The sequence below is a fragment of the Ailuropoda melanoleuca genome, chromosome 4 (assembly GCF_002007445.2).
Source record: "Ailuropoda melanoleuca isolate Jingjing chromosome 4, ASM200744v2, whole genome shotgun sequence".
NCBI classification, from domain to species: Eukaryota; Metazoa; Chordata; class Mammalia; order Carnivora; family Ursidae; genus Ailuropoda; species Ailuropoda melanoleuca.
Window position 1 is genome coordinate 47,408,569 of NC_048221.1, and position 27,176 is coordinate 47,435,744.

The 27,176-nt window shown below is 38.9% G+C and overlaps 1 protein-coding gene and 1 pseudogene across 7 annotated transcripts in view; one reads left to right on the top strand and one right to left on the bottom strand.

Moving 5' to 3' along the window:
- The window catches only part of GRM7 (glutamate metabotropic receptor 7), an 885,418-nt gene that overhangs the window by 322,578 nt on the left and 535,664 nt on the right, over positions 1 to 27,176 (top strand). The gene's annotated exons all lie outside the window — the stretch shown is intronic.
- On the bottom strand, positions 18,390 to 23,837 carry LOC100483373 (annotated as a pseudogene).

The window sequence follows — 27,176 nt, forward strand, 5'->3', positions numbered from 1 at the left end:
TATTTTCACTGCTAAAAGTCTTCTGTGCTCTGCATATTCATGCCTCCTCCCACCCTAGCCCCTGACAACCACTGATCTTTTTTGCCATCTCCATAGTTTTTCTTTTTTCAGAATGTCATATAAATTGGAAACATACCATATGCAGCCTTTACAGATTGGTTTCATTCGCTTAATATGCATTTAAGGTTTCTCCTTGTCTTTTCATGGTCTGATAGCTCATTCCTTTTAGCCTTGGATAGTATTCCATTGTCTGATGTGCCACAGTTTACTTATCATTCACCTGCCTAAGGGCATCTTGTTTGCTTCCAAGTTTTGAACAATTATGAACAAAACTGCTATAAACATTTGTGTGCAGGATTTTGTATCAACATAAGTTTTCAACTCCTTGGGTAAATATCAAGGAGTGTAATTGCTGCATCATATTGTAAGAATTTTTTTTTTTTTTAGACTCACAAGAAACTGCCAAACTCTTTCAAAGTGGCAGTAGCATTTTGCTTTCCTGCCAGCAATGAATGAGAATTTCTGTTGTTCTGTATGGTCACCAGCATTTGGTGTTGCCAGTGTTCTGGATTTTGGCCATCCTAATATGTGTACAGTGGTATATCATTGCTTTAATTTGCATTTCCCCAGTAACATCTGATGTGAAGCATCTTCTCATATACTTATTCGCTGTCTGTGTATCTTCCTTGGTGTGGTGTCATTTAAGGTCTTTGGCCCATTTTTTTAGTCAGATTATTTTTACTTGTTGAGTTATAAAAGTTCTTTGCATATTTAGATAACAGTCCTTTTTCAGATGTGTCTTTGCAAATATTTTCTCCCTCTATGCAGCTTGTCTTCTCATTGTCTTGAAAACATCTGAAAATTTTATTCTCCCCAAAGTGCTGTGGATTAAGGGGCATTACTAGCATTTTATAAGTAAGGAAACAGAGGCTTGGAGAGTTAAAACAAAACAAAACAAAAGAAAACACTTGCCTAAATTGACATATTAGTAAATGCTGAAGTAAAGATTTAAACTGTCTGATTGCAGGCACCATAGCCTTAATTACTAGGCCATATTATAATGAAGGCTAAGAAAATACTTTCATCTTCTGATAGTTACATCTTCCTTGACACCTTCACAGAGAGTTTGGAAAGACTGGTTATATGTCACAATGACACTGTACATAGGGATTTGAGAAATGATTTGTTTGGCCTCCATTGTATTATTTATTATGTCCAGAAGTTCATCTGAGCCTACTAACTAATTAAAAACCTCAGAGAAGTCCTGAAGACAATTTATGCCCAAAAGAAGATAATCATTTTAGCCATTTTTCCTCAATTTTCAGATGGATCCTACCATGTAACTCCTTGGATATTTACCCAAGGAGTTTGGACATTTTAATTAGTTTTCTGCGGCTGTTTTGCAGCTAACCAATAGGAATAAGCCCATTTAAAAAACAGTGCTGTTCAATATGAGATGTTGTCTAGACATCCTAGTATTTCATTATTGAATTAGTTCTCAAGGTGTTGTTCCTAAATCAATAGTAACTGATGACCTAGGAGAAATGCAAATTCTTGGGCTTTACATCTCATTTACTGACTTAGACTCTATGGGGAGGGGCTCAGCCATCTGTTTTAACAAACCCTCTAGGAGATTCTGATATATGCCAACCTATGAGAGCCAATGCATTATGGTTTATGTAGCCAACTGGGAACACCTGCCCTTCAAAGTTTCCAAATCATGCCAATGCTTACGTTTCTAGGGCCGGATCTAAATACTGTACCAGGAAATTGAGCAAATTGTGTTCATGAGGCCCAATTTGGCCTGTCCTTTCTCCCCCATCTTCAGGTGGAAGTGATAGGGCCTTCTGTCTCAACAAAGATATGAGTTAAGATCTTTAATTATCCTAACAAAATGCCCCCTTTGCAATGGGCATAATCTGGCTGCTGTAGCAGACACACATCTCTCATGACCAGGAGCCAAAACCTGGTTTCCAGCCATGCCACAGTGAGCCGCCTCTTTAAACAACTGCTAGTCAGGACCTGCCAGAAACCTTCCCATGTCCGTTGACATTCAGGAGAAGCAGTGCAATGGACTGAATAATCACCCACATTTCAAATTTTGTTTTCTTTTTGCCTTTTTGCTCTATCAATTCAAATCAACAAAAAGTTAACTGCTTGGCACATAGTTTTGTTTTGTTTTTCTTTTTTCCTTAAGAAATTCAAGTACAGCCCTGTACTGTAAACTTAGGCTTCTTCTAGAGTTGATTTTTTAAAATTATTTTTTATTTGTTTAAAAAGATTTTATTTATTTATTTGACAGAGAGAGAGACAACCAGTGAGAGAGGGAACAAAAGCAGGGGAAGTGGGAGAGGAAGAAGCAGGCTCCCATCGGAGGAGCTTGATGCGGGGCTCGATCCCAGAACCTGAGCCGAAGGCAGACGCTTAACGACTGAGCCACCCAGGCACCCCTAGAGTTGATTTTTTAAAAATTGTTACATGTGAACATTTTCTTGTCTAAGAATCCAGGCAATACATTTTCTTTAAATTTTACTGCCAGGAAGGTTTTGTACTGATTACCTTGGTATTATTCCTAACTGGTCATTAAAAAACATTTTGGTTTGATTTATTAAAATGAGTAAGTTCAGGACATAGTTATTTTTTAAAAATAAATATCTCACCAGAAAATTCAACTATACTGGTTAACTGATTCTCTTTCTTTCATCAGACAATATTGTCTATCTCTCTCTCTTTATTGTGTATATTTGTATTGGTTATTGCGTAGCTCAGAGATATATTTCATATGTCATTGTGATAACGATCTCTAGTCTGTCTTTCTGAAATAATTGCAGTCGCCCTTGTACTATATTACTTTTCCATTTTTATTTTTATTTTAATGATCTGGTGTTAATTAGTCATCTATGGTTAGTAATTTCAAAAGTTTCCTGAAACTAGCATAATTATAAATGATATTTTATTTTCTTCTGGTATAGCTAAGTATCTGAAACATTGCCTTTCATATAAGTATGCCAGAATTAATAATTGATTTGATCTGAATTCTTGTATCTCCATCAAATGAAAGCTCTTCTGAAATACTCTCACCATACAAAAGGGGAGAACACACACATGTATACACAATCTTCATTTCTTGAGCTAGCAACAAGATGTGCCTTTGAAACAAAATAAAAAAGTCATGAGATGAACTATTCACTATGTACTTCCCACACTGCTCTCTGATTCTTATTGGTAGCACTTATAACCTTGTATTGTCATTGCTTGCTGGTCTGTTTAGTCCTCCATAAATTTCTCAATGGCAAGGGATATGACATATGCATTATCGCAGTCTCAGGGCCTGGAACAATACTGGTGCATAGTTGATTCCCAAGAATATAATTAAGTGCCAAATAGTATAATGCAGGATTCCTCCTTCAGGAACTCAGAAGAAAGAGAAAACTGGAAGGATTAGAATTTACTGGTGAAAGTTTATGGAGGAAGAAAGACATAGAGTGGGCATTGACTGGTCTTGTACATGGCGTTGAACTTTAGGCAAGATCATGGATAAGCACTATACAAGGGAGGTCTACACATGGGGCAAGGGATGAGTATAAGTGGGGAATGAGGAGATGGTCTTGTTTTAGAGAATAACTGGAAGATGGGAGTTCAGCATAACCGGCATGAGGAAGAGTCTGAAATCTAGGAGAAAAACTTCATGGCTAATAAAATAGGAAGTGTAGCCCCAAATAACTTTGTTAGTGGGTATGTGACATTATATGATTCATAATGAAAATTTTAGCCCGACAAAATATTCCTAAGTTAAGGGTTGGCAAACTATGGCCCACATGCCAAATCCATCTCACAGCCTGTTTCTATATAGCCCTCAAGTGAAGACTATTCAAAAACTTTTATTTTATTTTATATATTTTTAGAGAGCTGGTGGAGAGGCAGAGAGGGAGAGAGAGAATTCCAAGCAGGGTCCTTGCCCAGTGTGGAGCCCGACGGACGGCTTGATCTCACAACCCTGAGATCATCATGACCTGAGCCGAAATCAAGAGTCAAATGCATAACTGACTCAGCCATCCAGGCACCCCAAGACTTTTATTTTGAACGTTTTTAAAGAGTCATTAAAAATAAAGTATAATATGCCACAGTGACCTTTTGTGGACCTCAAAGCCTAAAATATTTACTATCTGGCCATTTTGGGACAAATTTTCTGGTTCCTGCAGGTGAAAGTAATAGGAAATGATGAGTAAAAATATTAGAATAAAGGATCTTCTTGAATGTGCAAGGAAGGAAAAACAGTGGTTACAAATAGATTTCTCCATTTGAGCAGCTAAACAGTTTATTTCTTACTCATACAAAAAACAGTTTATTGTTTTTAATGGTGATGGTGATGGTGGTGTGTAGCTTTCTCCTGTGTGGTGATTTTGGGACTCAGGCTCTTATTATCTTGTGTCCCTGACATTCCATAGGATTGCATCATTATTGCATCCAAATAGTGAAGAGAAATAGAGAGACATATCTGCTTCTTAAAAACTTTGGTTTTGAAGTGACTCCCATCCCTTCCATTTACTTTCTATTGACAGTAGCTCTTTATGTGGTCTCATCTAAAAATAAAAGATTTTGGAAGTTAAACTTCCTGTCTGAGTGGCCCCTTTCCTGTCATAGATCTGTGGTATGGCCACTTGCTCTGTGTTAGCCATTTCTGCCAGAGTGAGAGGTGGCTGTGGTAATGGACTGAGGTGCCAGGTGTTTATTTTCCATAACAGTGAAACCAGAAGCCTTATAGTGACACACGGATAGAGCTTCCATATATAGACATCTATGATGCATATATACACACATGTGTATATTCACTTATACACATAGGTATCTTAGGTACACACACATGCACACACATGCTCACATGAGGAGGAATGAATCAAGGGTGGTTAGAGACTAAAGACTGATCTTTCCTACTTGCTACTTTGATTTCTCACTTTCTCCTACAACTCCTGGCTCTTCTTTGTTCCAGTTATGATATTGAGCAAGGTATTATTCTTTCTAATGTACTTTTATTTTCTTATCTGTCAAATGAGGATTATCTGACTCTTGGCTTTGTAGTGAGGGTTAGTGCTGTGAAGTCTTTAGGTCATCTGACATATACTAAATGCTCAATGAAAGATGTCTGCTATTGCTGTTGTTATCACTTAGTGTTGTTATTCCCTTGAAATAGTCTAAGAAATGTTTATGGAGCTTACCAAGAGTTGAGTATGGATAGATGGAAGAGAGACATGAAGCACAATGACCTCAAACTTTTGTCTTATGTAATGGGATAATGGATTCAAGGAAGATGCAAAGAGCTGGTTTGCAGGGTAAATTTAAAATATGTGTCCATCAGCAAGCAGATAAAAATAATTCCTGCACCTATATGCTCCCCAGGGATTCGGGAATTTAATGGTTGCAAATCAAATATAAAGCATCGTAGAAAAACATTGCAGGATGAGGGATAGTTATTCCTCCAGTGCTATGTTAGAATGACTAAGCATCGTCTCTTTTGCTGAGACTATTGCCATGCATATTTTATACACACACATACACACGCAGATGTGCACACGTGCATTTTCCACAAACAACTTTCATGGTAAACAAATTGTTCTTTTCTGAGAGGTTGTTGAACAACGATAGAGTCCTCACATCTGTATTGTTTCTGACTCATGTCCTAAACCAGGAGACATGGTCATTACTGTGATTATCCTCTAGTCAAGTAACATGTCCTTGATGCTATTTGCAAATATCTTCTCTCTGCTTTCTTAATAGTCTTTTAAATATGAATGGTTTTAGAAGCATTTTGATCAAAGGAAAGCAGGCATTTGGCCTTCCTTTCATATAAATAAGCCAGGATATTCCTTGACCAACTTAAGGCTGTCAATTACTTATCTTCCACATGCAGTGTCTCTTCTGGTAATGTTCCTTGAATGGATGTTGTCTTAGTCAAAAATAAAGATTCAGAAGTGGCTTTCAAAACAGATATGTACTGTTTTTAGACAAAGGGGCTTCCTGGGCCTATTTTTAAAGCCAAGGGATACTCTAGGTCTCTTATTTGCTTGTTTGGAAGCAAAATTTGATAGCCCTTCATCCCTTCTTGCTTACTTCCTGGACAACTTTGTTTTATTCTACAAACTTTTTCATAAAGAGTTCAATTCGTACTAGCATGATGCATTGTTTTTGCCAGTTCTGATTGCTGGCGTGGGCCAAAGCTCTAGAGACCATCATTTTTCAGGTTTGTTACTATGCTGTGGCTGCCTCTCCTGCAAGCAGTTTACTGTTGGGTTGTTTTTTACTATGGGGTTCCCTGTGTAGAACATATAGGCACAGCTGAACCCTCACTTAACACATGCCATTGAGTGGAGTATTGTGCTAGACTTGGAGGACAAGTACAGCCACTGGCTCATCTCAGCTAGAGGTAAGGCAGGCATCCTATAAAAGCTGTACCGGTATATGGGAATCTGTTTCCCATCATCCCTAAGCAATGCTTTCACAATATAAACAATGATTTAAATGTATCTGATCTCATTTCCTACAGCACTAACAACTTGCATACTTACTGACCCACCTCCTCTGAAATAGTCCTGCCCTCTGGCCCCCAGCATACATACGCATGACTCTACTTTCTTTACCAAGCATTCATTGACTGCATACTATGTGCTAATCTTCTGGTATAGTGGTGGGCAAAAATATCAATGAAAGTTGTTTTGCTTTTTGTTTTGTTTTGTTTTGTTTTGTTTTGTTGTTTTACTTGCTTTAGATTTGTTACAGCTTTCAAGCCCACAGGGTTCTGTAATATTAGCTATGGCAATGAGAGGAGAAAGTGGTCCTTCCATATAATCATATCAACCTTGAGGTTGAATATGTTGCTGTTCAACCCACACACAGTCTTTTCTTCTCCCATGAGCCCTTACCCCTCACACCATACTTGACTGTTCTGCAATGACCATGGGTATGTCCATCTCACCATACTTGACTGTTCTGCAATGACCATGGGTATGTCCATCTCTTCTACCTCATGCTGAAGGTCATTCTGCTCCTTACTCAACATTGTGGTAACTTTTCTACACCTAGACAGTTAAAACTTTAATTTATACATAATGACTGCTCAATAACTATTTGTTAATGAATTAAGAATCCATTTTATAGAAATCCTATTCCTAGCTCTTTACCTAAAGATATGAAGGCTTATGTGAACATAAAAAATTTGCATGCATGTCTTCATTACAGAATTTTTCATAATTATAAAAACTGAAAACAACCTGAATGTCTTTTAATATGTAAATATATAAATAAATTGTGGTACACCTATATACTGGAATACTATTCAGCTATAAAGAGGAACAAAATGTTGATAACAGCAACAATTTGGATGAATCTCAAGGCATTATGCTGAATGAAACAAGTCAATCTCAAAAGGTTACACACTTTATGATAACATAAGACATTCTTGAAAGGACAAGACTATAGTGATAGAAAATAGATCACTGTTGCTAGTGACTAGGGCAGTATTTGACTGTAATACACAAGCAATTTTTATTTTTTGCTTGATTCAACTGTTCTGATTGTGGTGATGATTACACAAATTTATATATGTTCCCAAATTCTTACAAATGGACACAAATATGTCAACTTTATATTAATTTAAAAATAAAATTTAAAAAATCATCTTTTGTGAACTCATAAACCATTACTTTTTTAAAGATTTTTATTTCAGAGAGAGAAGGGGAGAGAGAGAAAGAGAGATAGCATATGCATGCATGAGTTGGGGGAGGGGCAGAGAGAGAGGGAGAAGTAGATTTCCTGCTGAGCAGGGAGCCTGACACAGGGCTTGATCCCAGGACTCTGGGATCATGACCTGAGCTGAAGATAGATGCTTAACCTACTAAGCCACCCAGGTGCCCCCACACACCATTATTAATACTCCTGCCAACTCCCATCACATCTGAACTTGAGATCTGTGTTCTTAAACTTGACTGGTCATCAGAAACATTGAGGCCTCTCACTAATAGTACAGACCCCCAGAACTTTCTACTGAGGATGTTGATTCAATAGATCTGGTCAAAGTCTAAGAATCTGCACAAGTGATTTTGGGGACTGAGAAAGTTTGAGAAACTGTCCAGATCAGTGGTTCCAGACTTCAGTGAGCACCAGAATCAACTGAGAAGATGTAGTAGGGTCTGGAATGGGATCCAGAAATTGGCATTATTAGCAAGGACCCCAGGAAAATCTAATTCAGGTGAACCGTGGGACAGACTTCAAGAAATGCCACGGTAGCTCAGCACTATGAAGTGAATGTCAAACTCAGATGGTTCTTTTGTGTCTACTCAGTAATTCTAAATGCCCTTGATTCGCCTCTCTTTCCTCTCTAGCATAGGTATTTCATACCACACCAGCCCCCTCAAATTCTCTACCTCACCCTCCCAGTGGTTAGTTGAACTTTGCCTTTGTCACCTAGAAAAACAGAATTTTTAGATGTGCTCTCCTTCAACTTCCTCTTCTTATACTTTAAAAATATAGAATTGCATCTAATTTCATTCTCTTTTTCAGTGCCGGAGGAAAAAGGTGTGTCTTATCTTCAAAGGTTGCATATCTCTGCTTCTGTGCTCTTGATCTGAGTGCCTTTTGACCCTCTGTTCTCTCTTTCCAGCATTTCCAATTTTTCTTTCTGTACTGGTTCCTTCCACACAGCCTGTGAATGTGCTTGTCACCTCCATCTTATACTAGAAATTGTCCTTTGACTTAGAAAATCCTTTTATTGCTCACCCTTTCTGTTTTTCTTCACAGCCAGACCCCTCAAGTAGATAATCTCCCATTACAGTTTCCACTCAATGCCTATCCTTCACTTGTCAGTTCATAGTAATCAGGCCTTTACCTCCGACCTTTCACTAAGATGTCACAGGGGAAAATCTGCCGGGAACCTCCCGGATACCTAAGCCTCTGGACTAATCCAGTCTTCATCTGTTTTGGATCTTGTCAAGCCCTCCTTTCTTATTAAAAAAGTTAGACCTTTTCTGTTTTCCTCCTAATTTTCCAACCATTTCATCTAGTTTTCCTTCCCTGGCTCATAATTCTTTATGCTTCAATGTCAGCTTTATCCAGGGGGTTCTGTTGCTGGCCCTCATTTCTTTTCACTGATTTCCCCCCCCTTTGGGAAATCTCTTCCAGGTCCAAGACTTTGGTCATTACCTCTAGGCTCATGATTCCTGTAACTATACTTCTGGTTAAGATCATAGGCCTATAATTAATAGGTGCTCAGCGTGTGTTTATTGAGAGGATAAATGGGTGACCGCAAGGATGAATAACTGAATTAATGTCTATGAACTAGAGAAACACCGCAGTAGAAGGAAATAGGTCACTGATTTCTGATTGTGTGGGTTTGGTTATAAGCAGAGACAGACTCTTAAGTTGTTCATTTGCTTTCATTATTCCCTTTTTCATCATTTAAGGATGATTAGAACATGAAATTGTGTTTATCTTAGAAGTTCCATGATGGAACATGAAACCTTGTTGACCACTGGACCACTCTGGGAAGCCCAAGGATTCAGTGGACCTCTTACTTCCTCTAAGTCTACCAGGGACCTGACTTCTATTGTGCAAATAACAAACAAACAAACAATGTTCTGAATTATGCTAAGGTAATAAATGGTAATACATGGGCACCACTTCTTTGAAGCATTTGTGACAGCTAAGGTGTTTTGTGACATACCCATTTCTATTCATTCTCTTTCTATCTATCTCTTGCTATCTTTCATTCTTGTTTTTCTGTCTCTCACTCTTATTCTTTCTTGCTCTCTCTTTCATTTAGTCACATAGACTCACAACACTTAAGATGTTGGGGTATTTATTAAATTAACAGGTAATAAGAGGTATGTTTAAAATATGAGCTCTAGCTACAACAAAAAGTATAGAAATTTTGGCACATAAATATACAACTAGAGACTAGACTTCTGACACCTGTAAGAAACCTCATGGCATCAAGCATTAGTGGAATGACAGATATTAGTGTAGATTTGAACTTAGTACCCTGAGCTGCTAGTGGGGATCTTGATTGCTTCAAGTTTAAAAGGTATAATTCACAGGCTCCAGAAAGCACTGAATACAGTGCCTAATATGGAACTAATAAGCAATAAATGTCAATTCTGTTCTCCATTTCTTTTCACATAGAAATGTTTTCTCTGCTTGAGACATCCTCTAGTAAGCCACAGAGTTCATCTCCATTAATGAAGAGAAAAACAAACTCTGTGTATAAAATATATTTTCTGTTCATTTAAGACACTCTTCTTTCCTCTTTCAGTTTGTGGTTTCCAATTTACCTGCCTTTACAGTCACCAAATTGGTTTCTACACTCTGTACACAGAATCACTCCTGGTCTCCTGCTGACTCAAGGCAAGCTGTCTATTATCTCTGAACTCCTGTTTTCCTCACTGAAGTGGGGATGTATAGCACTACCACAGAGGCACATTGGGAGGACTCACTGAGATGGAGCTGATGGTTAGTGCACTCAACACAGTTTGGCAACTAGGGGACATTCCAAAAATGTTAGGTGCTACTGTTGTGCTATTTTAGATGTCATATTTCTACTTATGGTTGACATCATTTGAGTTCTAGAATGTTTTGAATCCTTGGGTTTTTGGGTTCTGGAATGTTTTGAATCCTTTAGTTACGTCTCAGAGCTTCATCAATCCTCAGAGAGTCCTTTTCTGACTATTCCCTCTAAGTGGGCCCCATTGCCTTCCTATCATAGCCACCCACCTAACATGGAAGTGAGAGGCACAGACAACTGGAGTCAGAGGCCCAGAGGCACATCCTGGCTCTACCTAGTTTCAGCGAAATTCATTAACCTCCTGATGAGTAAGGGTCCTAATCTGTTAAGCAGATAATAATAGTACTTGTCTCATAGGGTTGTTGTGAAGGTAAAATTAGTTCATGTGAGTAAAATGCTTCATGCAGTTTCTGGCACAAAATATATGTTAAGTGTTCTTTTTATGATTATAGTCATAGCACTTATTGGATTCTGAAATTATCTTGCTTAATTATCATTTTATTGTCTATTTCACCCCCTCCAGAATTAAAAAAAGAAGAAGATTCAATAGAAGAGGAAAGATCCATGCCTCACGTTTCCTTGTTTACTGCTGTATCCCCAGAGGCTTGAACAGTACTTGGCATGCATCATGTTTTTGTTGAATGACTAGTGTATGTTATCAGTCATCCAATTCCTAAGACCTGACATTGTACATAGTAGGTTCTAAAAAACATATCTGATGATGAAAGCCCAAATATCATTCACTATTTTTTAAAAACCAAGTCTTGCAGGTATTGCTTAGTGAGAAAACTGAGAGCTATAATTGCTCTCTGAATTGTGTGAATTCTTCAAGAAGAATTCTGCTATCCCTCCATGCTTTAGTAAGTCAGTCAGGGTGCCTCTGTCTCACTTGATGTAGTTTGGTGACTTCTCTTGGATGGGAGCTATGAAAATAAATTACAAGAAGACCTCCATACCATGCGCCACAATTCAAAGAAAGTTCTTTATAGATTTATTTCTAGAGAAGAAAATAAATTGGCATTTGTTTTAACTTGGGGATCTGGGCTGAATTTTTTCTTGTCATTCAATGACATATGTTGTGCATGCAAATCCTAGAGAAAGAATATTGGGATTTTGGAACTATATGTAGTTGATATGCTGGGAGCAATGGAGTTAAATTGGTTTCAGAGCTGCTTTATTTTAGTGATTTTTTTCCCAGCAAAACCTCTAAAACAGGAAGTTGCAGAACTTTTGAGATTGGACTTTATGAAATAATAGGGGGATAAAGGAAAGATATAAAATGCATGGGAGAGAATATTAAAGAGATAAAGGGGCTAAGGGGACACTATGAATCTGGTAGCCCTTTCTAGAAGTCTATATATGGAGATACTAGGATAAAATGTATCTACAAAAACTAAATGCGTGATGACCAATATTTGCTGATGCTACTTCTCTGCGATGGCTTCCCATTCTAATGTTTGGCAAAATAAAATATGTATTATAAGTTTTCCAGCTTTTGTTGTATTAATCAGCGTTCTCCAGAAAAACAGAACCAAGAGAATATATGTGTATATATAAAAGTCTGGTAAGCCTTGGATTTGAAGGGTGAGCCAACAGACTGGAAACTCAGGGATGGGACAGTGTAGCAGTTCAAGCCCTAAGGCTGTCTTCTGACAGAATTCCCTCTTTCCTGGTGAGGTCATTCTTTTGCTTTGTTTAGGACTTCAAACAGTCGGATGAGGGTCAACCACATTATGAAGGGCAATCTGCATTACGTAAGGTCCACCTACTTAAATATTAATCTCATTCAAATCACTATCATGGAAACATCCAGAATAATGTTTGACTGAATATCTGGGAACTGTGGCCCAGACAAGTTGACGCATAAAATCAGCCATCACACCGAGCATGTTCTGGCCCCTGTCTAACTATCAGCATCATCTTGGACCACTTGTCTGCTTCAAACACACAGGCTTTCTTTGAGTTCCTCACAAACACAAATTCTTTCTTTCCACTTCAAGTTCTTCATAGGTGCTGTTCCCTCTGCTTGGAATTCCCTTCTACCATTCATGGCCTGAAAAATCCCCTGCCATACTTCAGCCTCAGCTTAAATGCCCTTTTTGTTAGTGGGAATGTTTCTGACCTCCAGTCTCAATCAGACTTCCTTATTAACATCTCTGCATCAAGCCATAGTTTCTTTCATTATACTCATCACAGTTGTATGGCTTGACATAGTAGTAAGTATAAATTTGTTTTCTGTTATCTGTTGGTTTCATGTCTGTTTTCCCTGTAAATTTGGGTACTCTGTGAGTTCAGGGACCTGACTCATTGTGTTAACTCCATGTAAGTACATATGGTAGCTACCCAATGAATATAGAATGAATGAATGAATGAACGAACGAACGAACGAATGAACACATGGATGGAGCTTCAGGTAATTGGAAAAAATGTTTTCCATATTAAGCTTAGAAATCCAAAGAATCCTTTGAATTAGGAACAATTTGAAACACTTTCTTACACCTTTTCCTATCAAAGGCAAACATTTCTTGAGTTAAAGGAGGTCTTATAGCTTGATAGGCACTTACTTAAAAATGCATGTTCTTAGACACTATGTTCTATGTGATGCAGTAGGTTAGGAAGTGGTACTAGAAGATTTTGCCATGTAAAAAGTGCCACAGTGACTCTCACGCTTCTAGTTAATATACCAGCAGTTGGGAACTACCTATATTAGACAAAACTTTAACCTAAGTCAGGGCTCCCACCTCTGATGATGGGAGATCGTTGTGTGCTATGCTGTTTATACCATAGTGACACACACAGATTAGACCCAATTCTAGACTAACTGGAAGCATAAATAATGTTCTTTCAAATAATTAAAGACATCTTTCATCTCTACTACTCCGTGTTAAAAAAAAAATTACAGTTCTGTCAGTGATAATTACTTTTTCCTAGACTCTTAGCCTTCTCTGATGCCTTTAATTCTTTGTAGATGGTCCCTCCAAAGCTGTGTTTATTAGAGACTCAACCAACACTCTTTCTCCTGACATATTTGTAGTACGGAAGATGATTAATTCTCCAAGATAAGGCAGTTCTATTCACTTGATCTCTGATCACTTGTTTCTCTGAACCTCTTCTATTTTACCTGTTCCTGACCATGTTATGTGTTGAAGTATCAGTCAAGTTTTATATTTTGAGAATTTCTCTTTATAATTGAGGTGATATCTCAAAGAAGAAATACTTTATACCCCAAGGTTTTTCTCCAGCCTAGCCAGAAACGATCTTAACAATCTTATGTTATTAGATCTCAACTGACCAGTTACAGGAATGTATAGTTACTTAAAAAGTCATAATTGAAAGCCCAGCCAACTCAAGTGAGTAAAGAAAAACAAAAATGACAGGACTTTGAGAGGAAGTCCATATCTCCATCTGGACTATGGTAAAAGACTGAGTGAAAACATGGAGCACGTCAAAGATTAAGTGGGATCCCAGTTGGGTATTCTGGGTAGTAAGTAATGTAAGATTTGAAAAATAGATTGGCATGAGATTGTGGAGCATTTAGATTTTATTTTGAAAGTAGTAGAGATACAGGGTCTGATGATGAGTTTTTATCAGAAGACCTGTAGAATCAACTTTTAAAAAATATTAATGCAGCTGAGAAATAAAGGGTCAAAGAGAAGAAAAGAGATGTAGGGTAAGTATACCACTCAAGGAGAGGTAAAAAGGGTCAGGCTTTCTATACAACAACACAGATGAATCTTCCAGCCGTGATATTGAGCAAAATAAGCCAAAAACAAAAGGGTGATATTCTACGACTCGATTTATGTGAAACTGAAAAGTAGGCAAAACTAATTCACAGTGATAGAATTCAGTAGTTACTTTTGGAGGGAGGTAGTGACTGGAAGGCTCTGGGGGTGCTGATAACCTGTATCCTGGTCCAGGCTGTAAAAACTCATCTACCTCTGCAATTTAGTTATGTATACTTTACAGTATGTAATAATTCAAAAAGTCTAATCCCCAAAATGGGGATGAGGCTAAAGGAAGACAATGAAATTGGAAAGCCAGAAGAAATCCTTTCCACAATGCATCTTTTAGGAGAAAAAATAGAAAGTCTAATGGAATGTATAGACATAGTATGAAAAGATCCTCAGCATCACTCATCATCAGGGAAATGCAAATCAAAACCACAATGAGATACCTCATACCTGTCAGAACGGCTAGAGTCAAAAACTCAAGAAAAACGTGTTGGTGAGGATGTGGAGAAAAAGGAACACTTGTGCATGTTGGGGGAAATGTAAACTGGTGCAGCCTCTGTGGAAGAGAGTATGGAGGTTGCTCAAACAATTACTACTCTATGATCCAATAATCACACTATTGGGTATTTATCCCAAAAAGTACAAAACACTAGATCCAAGGGTTACATGAACCCCTATGTCTACTGCAACATTTACAATAGCCAAGTTATGGAAGCAGCCCCAAAATGTCCATTAATAGATAAATAGATAAAGATGTCACACACACACACACACACACACACACACACAGAGGATTATTATTCAGCCATCAAAAAGAATGAAATCTTGCCATTTGCAACAGCATGGATGGATCTTGAGAGTACAATGCTAAGTGAAATAAATCAATCAGGAAAAGACAAATACCATATGATTTCACTCATATGTGGAATATAAGAAACAAAACAAAACAAATGAACAAAGGAGGAAAAAAAGAGACAAACCAAAAACAGACTCCTAACTATAGAGAACAAACTGGTGGTTACCAAAGGGTTGGTGGTGGGGGTAGGGATGGGTGAAATAGGTGGTGGGGATTGAGAGCACACTACTAATCTTGATGAGCACTGAGTAATAAACGGAACTGTTGAATTACTATATCATACACTTGAAACTAATATAACACTATATGTTAATTATACTAGAATTAAAATTTTTAAAAAAGGAATGCTAAGGGACAATATTTTATTGAATTCTCAGTATTTTAGATAAACATGCTAGAGATGTGTAAAAAAACACATGGTATAGCAATTTCTGTTCTTAAAGTGGACTGTATCTGCAAAACTCACGGCGGTAAGTAGTCTCCAAAGGTGACCGCTGTCAACCCTTCCATCCTGTAGTACATAGGGTCCATGTGCCTCCCCTTGAATCTGGGCTGCCTTTGTGATTCACTTTGATTCATAAAACATGGAGGAAACAACCCTGTGACAATTTCATGCTTAGCCATTAAGAAGCCTGGAAGCATCTGCTTTCTCTCTTGAGAATCCATCCACCATGTTTTAAAGAACCTTAGCTTGGGCGGCCAAATTCTGAGCCATCACATGGACAGAGAAAGCCCTAAATGACAAGACGTTAGGTATTTATGGATATTCCAGTTCAGAGGCTAATAGCATTAGAGGATGCCAAGTGAAGAAGAACCACTCAGCCAACCCTGCCTTAAGTTCTTGGCTTTCAAGAAGAACCACATGGTGATTGTTTTAAGCTCCTAAGCTTCTGAGTAGCCTATTATAAAATAATAGGTGACTATAAGGGTCACCTTCTACAGTGGTGGTTCTTGATGGAGAATGGGGGGGTCTTTTCCCCTAGGGGACATTTGTCAATGTTTGGAGATATTTTTAATTGTCATGAGTGGAGAGGCTGCTACTGACATCTAGTGGGGAGAGGCCAAGAACTTTGCCGAACACCCTACTCACAGAATGGCCCTGCCAACAAAAATTTATCTGGCCCATAACGTTTATAATGCCAAAATTGAGAAACCTGATATAGAGAAATGATTTGTGATTTAGGTGGTACCCAGGAATTTGTCTCCAAAGCCATATTTCCTGAACTTTGCTGATAACATCAATTACCTAAGGTTCATGTTAATACATAAAAAGTCTTAAAATCATTCCAGACCCTCAAAGTCAGAATCTCCAGGGAAGGAGCTTAGAAAGTTATATTTTTACTTTCATAGAAGTTTGAAAAACACTGACCTAGCTCTACATTTCTCAGATTTTAATGTGCATAGAAATAACCTGGCCATCTTTTCAAATTTTAAAATCTGACTTATTTGTACTAGGGTGAAGCAGTCTTGGGAAAGAACAAAGCTGATGGCATTGCAATCCCAAATTTCTGATTTCTAACGAACTCTCAGGTGATGCCTAAGCATTGCTTCTTAGACCACTTTGAATAGCAAGACTGTAAAGCAGTACTTCTCAAACTTTAACATGCCACAGAATCACCTAGAAGGCACATGCCCAGGTTTGATTCTGCAGGTCTGGGGTGGAGCTTGAGATTTTGTATATCCCACAAGTTCCTATGTGACACGAATGCTACTAGTCAGACTCACACTTGAAAGCCAATGCCCTTGATTATTATTTTGCACATCTAAGTGTACATAAAAATTTACCTCAGGCGACTGCAAAAATTGAAGGTTCTCAAAACCTCTCCCCGCTCACCACTACATTTCTTCCTTCAGTCTGGGCTGGGAACCAAATAATTTGCATTTTAATAAGTTGCCTCACCTGGGGTGATTCTAATATTAGTGGTATAGGACCATGGTTTATGAAACACTATCCTAGGGGAACATATTAGAATATCTAGTATTTATGGGAGGGGCATGGGCAAATCATGGATAAACACATTTAATTTTAAAATTGGTTTGATTTCTTCTGATTCTAATTTTTAATTTATTTTGAAATATCAAATAGCATTGAAAGAGTAGAGAGGATTTTCTGCTTATCAAGGCAGCCATGGGTTATATACTAGAACCGGAAGTACAGTTTTAGAAAGGGTGTTTTCTTCCTGGATCAGTCTCTCAGTTCTTTGTGAGTCCCTCCTCTTGCCTTCTCTGTAGCAGCTACAAGTGGCATGCTGCTGCCAACTTAGAGAGAAGACATTAATAGTAATGGCCACAGTTTAACTTTGTTGGATTTTTGCCATGTACTAGACATTATGTAAATACCTTCCAAAAGCTATCTAATGTAATACACTAGATAATTTCTTATAAGCATGTACAAATATCCCCAATGTGTAGATAGGGAAACTGAGGCATACTAAGATTAAGATACTCGCCCAAGATCACATAAGTAATTAATACCAAAGCCAAAGTTTTTACATCGTCTCATAGGATAACTGATAGATGAATAAGAAGCAGGATATGGGCATCTGTATTTAAATACAGTTTTTTAAAAAGAACAATTCTTATATAAAGCGATAGTTAAAATGGAATGACCTCTTCAGATAATGGGTAAAGGAATTTGGGGGCAAGATTTAAGGTATTGCCTGACTAGGATGTGACAATGGCTGAAGTTTGTACAAGTTTCTACTATTAATTACATTACCACGTAAATTTTTAAACCCTATTGGAACTTTAATGTATTCTTCTTAACTTTCTACTAGGATCTGATGCTTTTGGAGCTCTGTGTTCCCTAGTAGTCTTTAAGCCTGTTGGCATGGTTAATTAAGAAAGTCTATAGTCATCTTGTCTCAAATCAAATGTAATTTTCAGGGTTGTCTTGTTCTCTGTTCTATGATATATGTGGAAGAGAAGTGTTTTCCCCATCCTGTTATCTTCTTTCATGAAATACCTGGATTCAGGTAAGATTTCAAGTAGTCTTTGCTATTGCTATTACACAATTTTCTACTCCTAAGTCAAAATACATTTCCCCCCACCTATTGTGTTGCAGCCTTCTTTATTTAAGAACAAAGTGATGAGTGATGTGGGGATTAAAAACAAGAACATCCTTGAACTTTACCTTCCCTCCAACTAGTTCCCCCAAACTCCCTGCCCCCATACCCTTTGTGTTCCCAAATCCTTTCTTAGGGAATGAAGAACTTAATCCTAAAGCCTGGTACAAACCCCAGGTTCTCTTTCCTTAGCTCTCCCCCTTTCCTCTGCAGCCCTCCCTCCCAACCCCCATTTCCTGGGAAGGGCCAGCACCTGGGTTTGAATGCATGGGAGAGTCCAGAGTGGTGACAGGCAGAGAGGGAGAGGCTTCAACCTCCGGGAAAGGGACTGAGGGGTACAGCCCAGTGACGTGAGGGCCACCATAGCCTGGAATGCCAAAATGGGGCATTGGTGCCAGAAGGAAGTATACTGGTGCCCCTGAGAAAGGGGACCCAGCAGCTTCAAAATCCTCTCCTTGTGAATACTCACCGCTTGATCCTTTGCCCTTCTCGTGACGATTGCAGAAACACCCTCGGACCACATCCCTCTGACGCCCGAGCTGCGGAGCCACGTGGCGGATGGGCTGCATGGCAGGGTGGGTTTCGGGCATTGCGGGCACATGCTCTGCAGGGTGCCTCTCCCTCGGTTCTGCAGACTTGTTCACTTTCCCTTTCGGGCCTGTACGAGGGTCTCTGTTCTGCATATCTCCAACAGATTTTCATCGTGGTCAGCTTCCTTCATCCACTTCTGCAGCAGGGGCCCCAGCTTGCACGTGTTCTTGAAACTGAGCCACAGAGTCTCCAAATGGCAGAGGGTTATTTGGCTGAACACCTTCCCATAGAGAACCCTCAGCGTGAGCCCCACGTTGGCCTGAGCCTATTTCGGGGTGATCCCCTTCTGCTTCAGGAGCTTGGCAAATTATTCCAGGTCTTTCTGCAGAACTTTGCTGTTCTGGGACTCCCCAGGGATTTGCTCCAGCTTCCTGACAGCTTCACAGCCTCTAGTGAGGGAGCACAGGACTGCGGGGAGGACCCCCTCGGATTTGTTCTCTCTCTCTGCTCCCAGCTTGCCCTCTGGCTGAGAGGTCTCAAGGCTGCCTTGGGGCACCAACCCCCTACCAGCCCCACAGAACACCTCAGTACCTGCGCCAACCCCCCGGCCTGATTCCTGACATGCCAGGGGGGCTTGGAAACTCAGCAATGCTCCAACCCTGCTGGCCCATGACCTTCACCCCCTGTGAGGTAAGAAGGCCAAGTCTGAAGCCAGGTCTCCCACTATGGGGAACCGACTCCCCAAGCCAGGGGACTGGAAAAGTATACAAAATATTTTCAAAACAACAGCAAGCACACAACATTTCTTTTGCTACTTTTAAAAATATCACTCCTGATTCTCAACTCTGTCAAAGATATACTCACCTATCTTAAATACATCCCAGACCTTCTGAGTCCAAAATCTCCAGTTTAAGAGACTGCCTTTTTTTTTTTTTTTTTAAACATTGCTGACACTGTGAGCTTCTGCATTTACCTCCATTTTCATAATGTAGATGTTGGGCGACAGTAGTTTAGAAGGCCACTGGTATTTTTGAAACTAATTATTATAAGGTGTTTTTGATGTGGGGTGTTTTATTTTGTTTTGTTTTGAGTCCAGACTATTTTTTAAATCATGAAACTTCTGAGTATATTAGGCGTCATATGGTATACAAATATATTTTGTACTGAGATGCACAGAAAATAGATACTTATGTGTGTTCATATCCACGCCCCACCACCCCTTCCCACCCCCGGTAAATTTAGATATTTGAAATTAGATTGATTCCAGGTAAAGCAGGAAAGATTTGCTGGGAAAAATGAAATTAAACTGCTAAAAGAACAGAATAGGCAGTTGTAAGGGGACAGGCCTTTGAATGTGTAGAGAAATCTGGGATATAAAACTTGAAGAAGTATTGTGACTATGATCAAAGAATACGTCAAACAGTTTTGGGTTATAGGGAACCACTATACTTCAGACTTCTATCAACATGGATTAGTTTGTCTGTTTTTGAACTTAATATAAATGAAATTATAGGAAATGGATCCATTGTATGTAGCCTCCTAAACTCAAAGTTTTGTCTTTGAGATTTATACCTCCTGTTTCATATTGCGGTACTTTATTCTGTTTCATTGCCATATAATATTCCATCATTTGAATTTTATAGTTTAACTGTTCTACAGTTTGTGAACATTTGGGTTGTTTTTCCGTATTTGCGTATTAGGAAGAGTCCTTTAAAAAACATTCTTGGACATGTCAAAAAAAGTATTTGGGATTACGTATAATAGAAAGGAAGAAAATTCAAGCTAATAAAATATGGGAAATGCATTGTTCACTTAAAGGAAAACAGATGTGGGACAGAAGTCAGACCTCGTTTGCTCAGGACTCCTGTCTTGTTTCCCTGAATCAGCCACCACTGCCTGCTGTGGCTGGGACGTGTCGAAGCCTCACGTAGTATTGAAGTTCAGAGAAGGAGAGGTGATCTGTTCCAGTGGTTCTCTAATAGAAGCAAAGATATCTCTTTTTCAGTGCCCTGAGCAATAACTAATTATGTTTTACTGGCCAGTAATGGGTTACCTGCCAGTTGTTTCACCAATCCCTTTAGCCAAGAACATTTCATGAAAATGATTGGCCTAGCCCTGCATTATTGAGTTCATCAGTGACAAAGGGTAAAATGGTCCCCTTAACCTAATCAGGTCTGGAGGTTAGATCAGCTCTCTCTGAAGCACATGGGCTACCTCATAATAAAGGGTGGGCACACACATGAAAACACTGGGAAATGGGTGCTGGGTGGGCAAAGAACCACAATAGAAACAGGAAGAAGTTAGCAGTTAGATATAGAAGAAATAGAAGAAGTTAGAAGTTAGTCCTAGTGTTAGAAGTGTTCTTGACTGCACCAAATGTCACATCTCACTTCTCCATTGTGAGTACTGGACAGTCTGTTGCTTTTTAACAGAAATGGAAAAATACTGGACTCAACACTACATTAATTGTAGAGCAGTGTTTTTTCCCTCCATTTGGGAATGAATGCATTAATAATTGCTCATATTAAAAATAGCTTTGTAAGAGGAAAAAGATGTGCAGTTTATGTTCTAGGTCAATATGTTGGGGATTTCTGAACTGTTTTTCATTTGTAAATAAGTAATTCAGTGAAAACTAAAAAGGTTTGACCCCAAATAAGTAAATAATTAATAATCATCTTGCTTTCTGGTGATTTATTTAAGTATTATCTCTAAAAATAAGTATGGAAAAAGGATAGTGTGGAAGAGTGACTATGCTTTTTACATTCAAATTGAATCATATTCTTATCAGGACTGAGGTTTTAGACTCCCAAATTTATCATTTATCTTTATTTATTTATTTTTTTACAGTGTTAGACAGCTTTCCCCAAACATCATATTATGCCTTTATAAGTTTACATCAGTGTTCTTCTGAATTAGGTGACTTGGTTTTGGTTTTTGGAAACATGCTTTTAAAAATAATTTCAAAGAAGCTGAAGATCTAGGGCCTTGTGCGTTATGGCTATGCATTGGATTTAGTGTCACAATTTTCTTACAACTTTGAATTAATAATTTGGAAAGATCTTTAGGTAGGACCCTAAAATTGTTCACTTCACCTCCATAGCTTGGTCAATCAAGTAACACATACCCCTAGTGGCACCAGGAAATGGAAGGTCTGCCTTTCGGGGCTGTCCTTGGTTCGGAGGAACATAATTCATCCAGAATCATACACAAAGTAGGATTGTCAAGCCATGCTATTGTTATTTAATAGTCTTACATCATGTTTCCTTTCGAAATTGCTTTCCAATATCAAGACTCATTGACTTTAATATTCTGTGAGACGGTAAATCTTTATTTGAAGATGGGTTCAATATTTGGAAATACAACAAAGCCATTCAGAACAGTGGCAGGTTAATTATGTGAGTATGGTGACCCACCATGTGGTGGTAGGGAAGGCAAAAGCAAGATCTGAGTATGGAGTGAATAACAGTGATTTTCACGCACTGCCAAAGATAAACCGGCCAAGGAGATGATTTTTTTTTTTTTTTGAGTAAATGTATGTTGATCATCTGCTCATTTGTACCAGATTGAAGAAAGATTCCTTTGAAGAGCCTTAACTTTAATGTTTACTCAAACACCCTGGCTAAATAAAATAGGAATGAATAGAATTGTGCTGTGTGTCTTTAAAGAATTCTTGGATTTTCCTAAGGTACCTCAGTGTATTGGACATGACTGTTGTTCATGACATTGTATTAGTACTATAGTTCTAACTCGGGCATACACTGTAGTCTTATAAAAAAGAGAGGAGACTCTTAAATAGTGAGTAGGGAAGGAAATGCACTTAGTTCTATGTGTCTTAGTCCTTTCGCATTTATTTTCTTTCTCTCTTTTTCACTACCTCCTCCTGGCCACTTCTTTGCTCATTAGATCTCTCATTAGAAGGCAGATAGGGAAATCAAAAGGTAATGAAACTTTACTCTGCTAATTTTGCAACTTCTTAGCAGCTCCTATTAAATGTTCAGTGAGAGAAGCAGCGATCATTATTAGCTAAAAGGAATCTTTGGGATAATCTATGGAATTTATTTATTTGTTACTAATTCATTAATAATTGATCATTACATTAAGCCAGCCAATTTATTGCACAACTAAATTATAGCACATGTGCCTTTTCTTTGCCCACAGTTAAAAATTTTTACTGGAAAGAAATCAAGTATTATATATTTAATAAAACTCAAATTTAATAAAGCAAGGTTCATGACCTCACAAAGCCAACCTCCTTTATTCTCTGGGATGTATAACAGTGCTAATAATGGCTACATTGAATCATCCTGGACAAAGCAAAAATAACCCTGTTGTTTCTGAGGCGCAAGACAGGGGAGTCTATCTATGTATCTGCTAAACCTTGGCAAGAATACCAAAAGGAGAGATAGCATCTGAGAAAATTCAGAGGTGTCAGTAGCTTTTGGGGCCCAGCTTCTAATAATGTGACTCTAATTGGCTTAAAGAACAGGTGATGTAAGGAAGTTTGAAGCCATTTAGGCCTTTTGTCATTAGAACTGCTCTCCTGGGTGCTCACTTCCAAACAGTTGGCTTCCTGATAGAACCAGAACCATAGGTGCTGGGGATGCTGGAGTGGAGGGAGCACCAGGGAAGGTTTGGGGTTAAAAATATGGACAAGATATATACATGAAAAACAAAGTCGGGGTTTTGGTTAAAAATAATTTGCACATGGACCGTTTGGATGGAGAGAAGGTAACAGCAATGAAGAAAGCTAGCATGAGAAACTAAATGTATCCTGAAAGAGAAATGGGGGAAAATACAAAGGAACAGAAGGTTTGCTGGGGAGCACGCAAAGCATGAGGGCACACACTCGGCCTTGTTGAGATGAGCCACTGTGACCTCCGCTTCTGAACATCTGAGTCTGCACCAGAGACCCCAGAACCGATTTTCTCAGGCTTGGTTGGACTTTGGTTACCTCGGGAGTTTGAAAGTGTGCTGATGCCTCCATCCCACTCCAAGAGATTCTGGTTGAATTTGCCTAGGACGGCACTTATCCAGTTGGCTACTCTGCTGTACAGTCCACTTAGCCAGCCATGGCTCTGGAATATGAAGATGTCATTTAATGCCATCTTCTCTCAGGGGGCTTCCTTCCCATCTGCAGGCTCACTTTTTATATCCTGCCCATCACTCTCTCCCCTCCGCGTACGTAGTCTCAGCCACAACAGAAATCTAGATAAACTGATAAAATATCTTCACACTTCAGCTGTAGAAGCAAATTCTTTGTAGCAGTGTCTCTGTAAATGGAGGTTTCTATGTCAGGCTGAGGATCTCCTCTCCTTGTCTTTGGTTTTGGACATTAAATGTGTAAGATGTTAAAATCTGTAACAGGAAACAGTAGAATTGCAGTAGATATTTAACATTTTTAAGACACTCGTAGCATACATTTCAGAACATGTTGCTATCTTTTGCAAATCATCCTGGCTCTGCTATATCTGTTCAAAAACGTGATGAAAATGCCACATTTTATCTTTCAGATGCATCTGCAATTAATTACCATGAAAACGGGATTTATTTATTCAAACCTGTTTTTGTTTTGTTTTGTTTTGTTTTGTTTTTAAGAAACGTCTGGAGCACAAAGGAGAAATGTTATTAAATAGGTCATTTAGAGATCCTGGGCCTTCTATATTTAGTACAGCTGCCTTAAACCCAACTATGGCAAGAGAAATCGAGAAGGCACTTTAGAAAGGCATTAGTACTTTTGACAACAGCATATTCAGCCACAGTTACTCCTCACAATCAGAGAAGATAAACATTTCACCCCCCTCCCCATTTGATCTCTCTCTTTAAAGATTCTTTCTTTTTCTTTCTTTCTTTCTTTTTCTTTCTTTCTTTCTTTCTTTCTTTCTTTCTTTCTCTTTCTTTCTCTTTCTTTCTTTCTTTCTCTCTCTCTCTTTCTTTCTTTCTTTCTTTCTTCTTTCTTTCTTTCTTTCCCTCTCTCTCTCTTTTTTCTTTCTTTCTCAAATGGCAATGATACTGGAAGAGAGAGCAAAGCAGACACAACCCTAGCCCTCACTAGGTTTGATGGCTTCCTTAGTGGTGCTGACATGACACAAACAGTGTGCACTCAGTGGGATAGACTGGGGCTGTGGGGTGTCCAGAGCTGCAGTTCTCACGTTGGCAGTGCTGGCTTGTACTTGCTAGTGTGTGACCTTGGGCAAGTTACTGAGCTGCTTTCAACCTCAGTTTTCTTGTTTGTGAGATACAGATTTATTTGCAAAATCTACCTTCATAGCTTCTGTGCGTTGGGCATGGGGCCAGGTGGTGGAGGTACAGAAGGGCATGAGACAGGAGGGAGCCATGTTAATGGGGCGTGTTTTTTATGTAGCACTCACTACAATAAACACTAGTGCTCACTGTTTTATTATGACAGGACTGTCCTGGGTTCTGCAGGGGATTCAGAGGGAGGATTATTAGGAATAGATCCGATTTATAAAACACATTTTTATTTTATTTTGCTTAACCACATATGTGGCATCACTTCCTACGGCTCTGCAGTTTGTCTTTGTTAGCAGCACCCAGGAATCTGGGTGTAAAAGCAGAGATGGTACATACCTAACATGATTGCGGACAGAATTTTTCCAGGAGGATGTGATAGAGAAGAGATGAGTGATTCAGGGTTCAGCAGGAGCATGGTTGGATGTGCCTTCCACAAGGTCAGGTGTCTAGTCTTTGCTACTTACTGCTATATTCTCGGGGATGAGTAATGCAAACAGTAGGAAATCAAGAATTAGTTGAATGGATAAATGAATTGAGGAAAGGATCTAAATTGGCAAGATAAAGGAATAAGGACGTGAGAGGAGGGACCCTGTAGAGGGAGAGAAACTAGGGGGGTGAAACGTCCAGAAACAGTATGCTAACTAGAGTGTGAGAGCTAGAAGGACAGGAAGGAGGTCCTTGCCAGAGGGCCAGGCATTTGATTTAAAAGATGGTGCAATTCAGAAAAATGTCAAGAGCCAGGTAGAGACTGTCCTGTGGCAGGTAGAGCTAATGTGGAATGTACAGAAACAAAGGCAATGAGGGACTGTCTGTTGACCATGGAGTCTAAAGGCCCATGGAAGTCATCCAAGAGCTAGAGGGTAAGAATAAAGAAAAGTGTGACCCCGAAGCGAGGTGTTGAGGGCAGTACTATGGGGCAGGAGATGAGGTGGTAAGAGTAGAGGAAGGTGTAGCTGGCAGGCATGGGCCTGGAAAGATAATGTTTTTGTTTATTTTTTTTACAGGAGTGTAGAGGAGCAAAGATTTGAACTTGGCAGGGGAGATACATGTCTTACCTCTCAGGGAGTGAAGATGGGAAGTGAATAGACCCAGACAGTAAAACTTTGAAGCAAGATGGACTCACAACTCATCCTAACTCATTACCATCCTTGCAGAGAGGATACTTGCAGCATGATAATTAAGTGTTTCCTTTCGGCCTGCTTAGGAGCCTAATCTTCATCAGCTGTTCGCAGTCTGATCGCATAAAATACCTCTTTGCATTCAACTATTGCCACATTCTTCAAGGTAATTGGAAGTGGCTTGGGTGCTGAGTCAAGGAATCCTAGCTAAGGAACTTCGCACAGAGCTTTTGCTGCACTGAGCTGGCAAAAGTATTATCAGCTTAAACAAGTGGAGGATTTATTCAGTTCTCATCTATTAGCTGCAGTGGCTTCACAGCCATTAGAAATGCACGGAACAAGTGCTCCCACCACTTCCTTGTAAAACCTTAGCGTGCCATTCAGCATATGAATGAGGCTTGGGTATCTTTGGAGGATTTGTTACCCTGAAAGTAGAGACATTTTTTTTTTTAACTGATAAGCTCTAGGGAGTGCAGGGATGTGGAAGTACAGGACCAGGTGTTACGGAAGGAATATGTTTTCAAGAATCACGTCAAGAACAGAAACGCTGGAAGCACCACAGATGGGATTTTAATGGAAGTTTCCTTCTAATTTAAGATCTTGCTGTCTCCAGGATAAAGGTAATATTCAAGAAAGGTTGTATGAAGGAAATAATCTGAATATCTCAGTATCAAAGTAGAAACTGAGGACAGTGTCCATCACGAAAGACCTCTATGACCACTCTGCCCTCTGCTCACACGCTCTAGGTATACGATGAGAAAACACAAAATGACACAGCAGTAGGGACGATTATGCACATGTTGTGTATTGGCTTTTTGAGGAATTACAGTGGCCTATTTGTGCCTATAAAATTTAAAATGATGTTACTTCCAGAGGAGGGATTGGTATGATCAATAACTGTATAAAGAATAAATAACAAGAAGGCTACACAATATTACAAATAGAAACCACTTGATTATTAAATGAGAAGTTTCTATTCCCTGGTGGTACTAAATCATATGAAGTGATATCCACCAGTTTTATTCCCAAGTGAAAAAGCAACTCCACAAAAAAAAAAAAAAAAAAAAAAAAAAA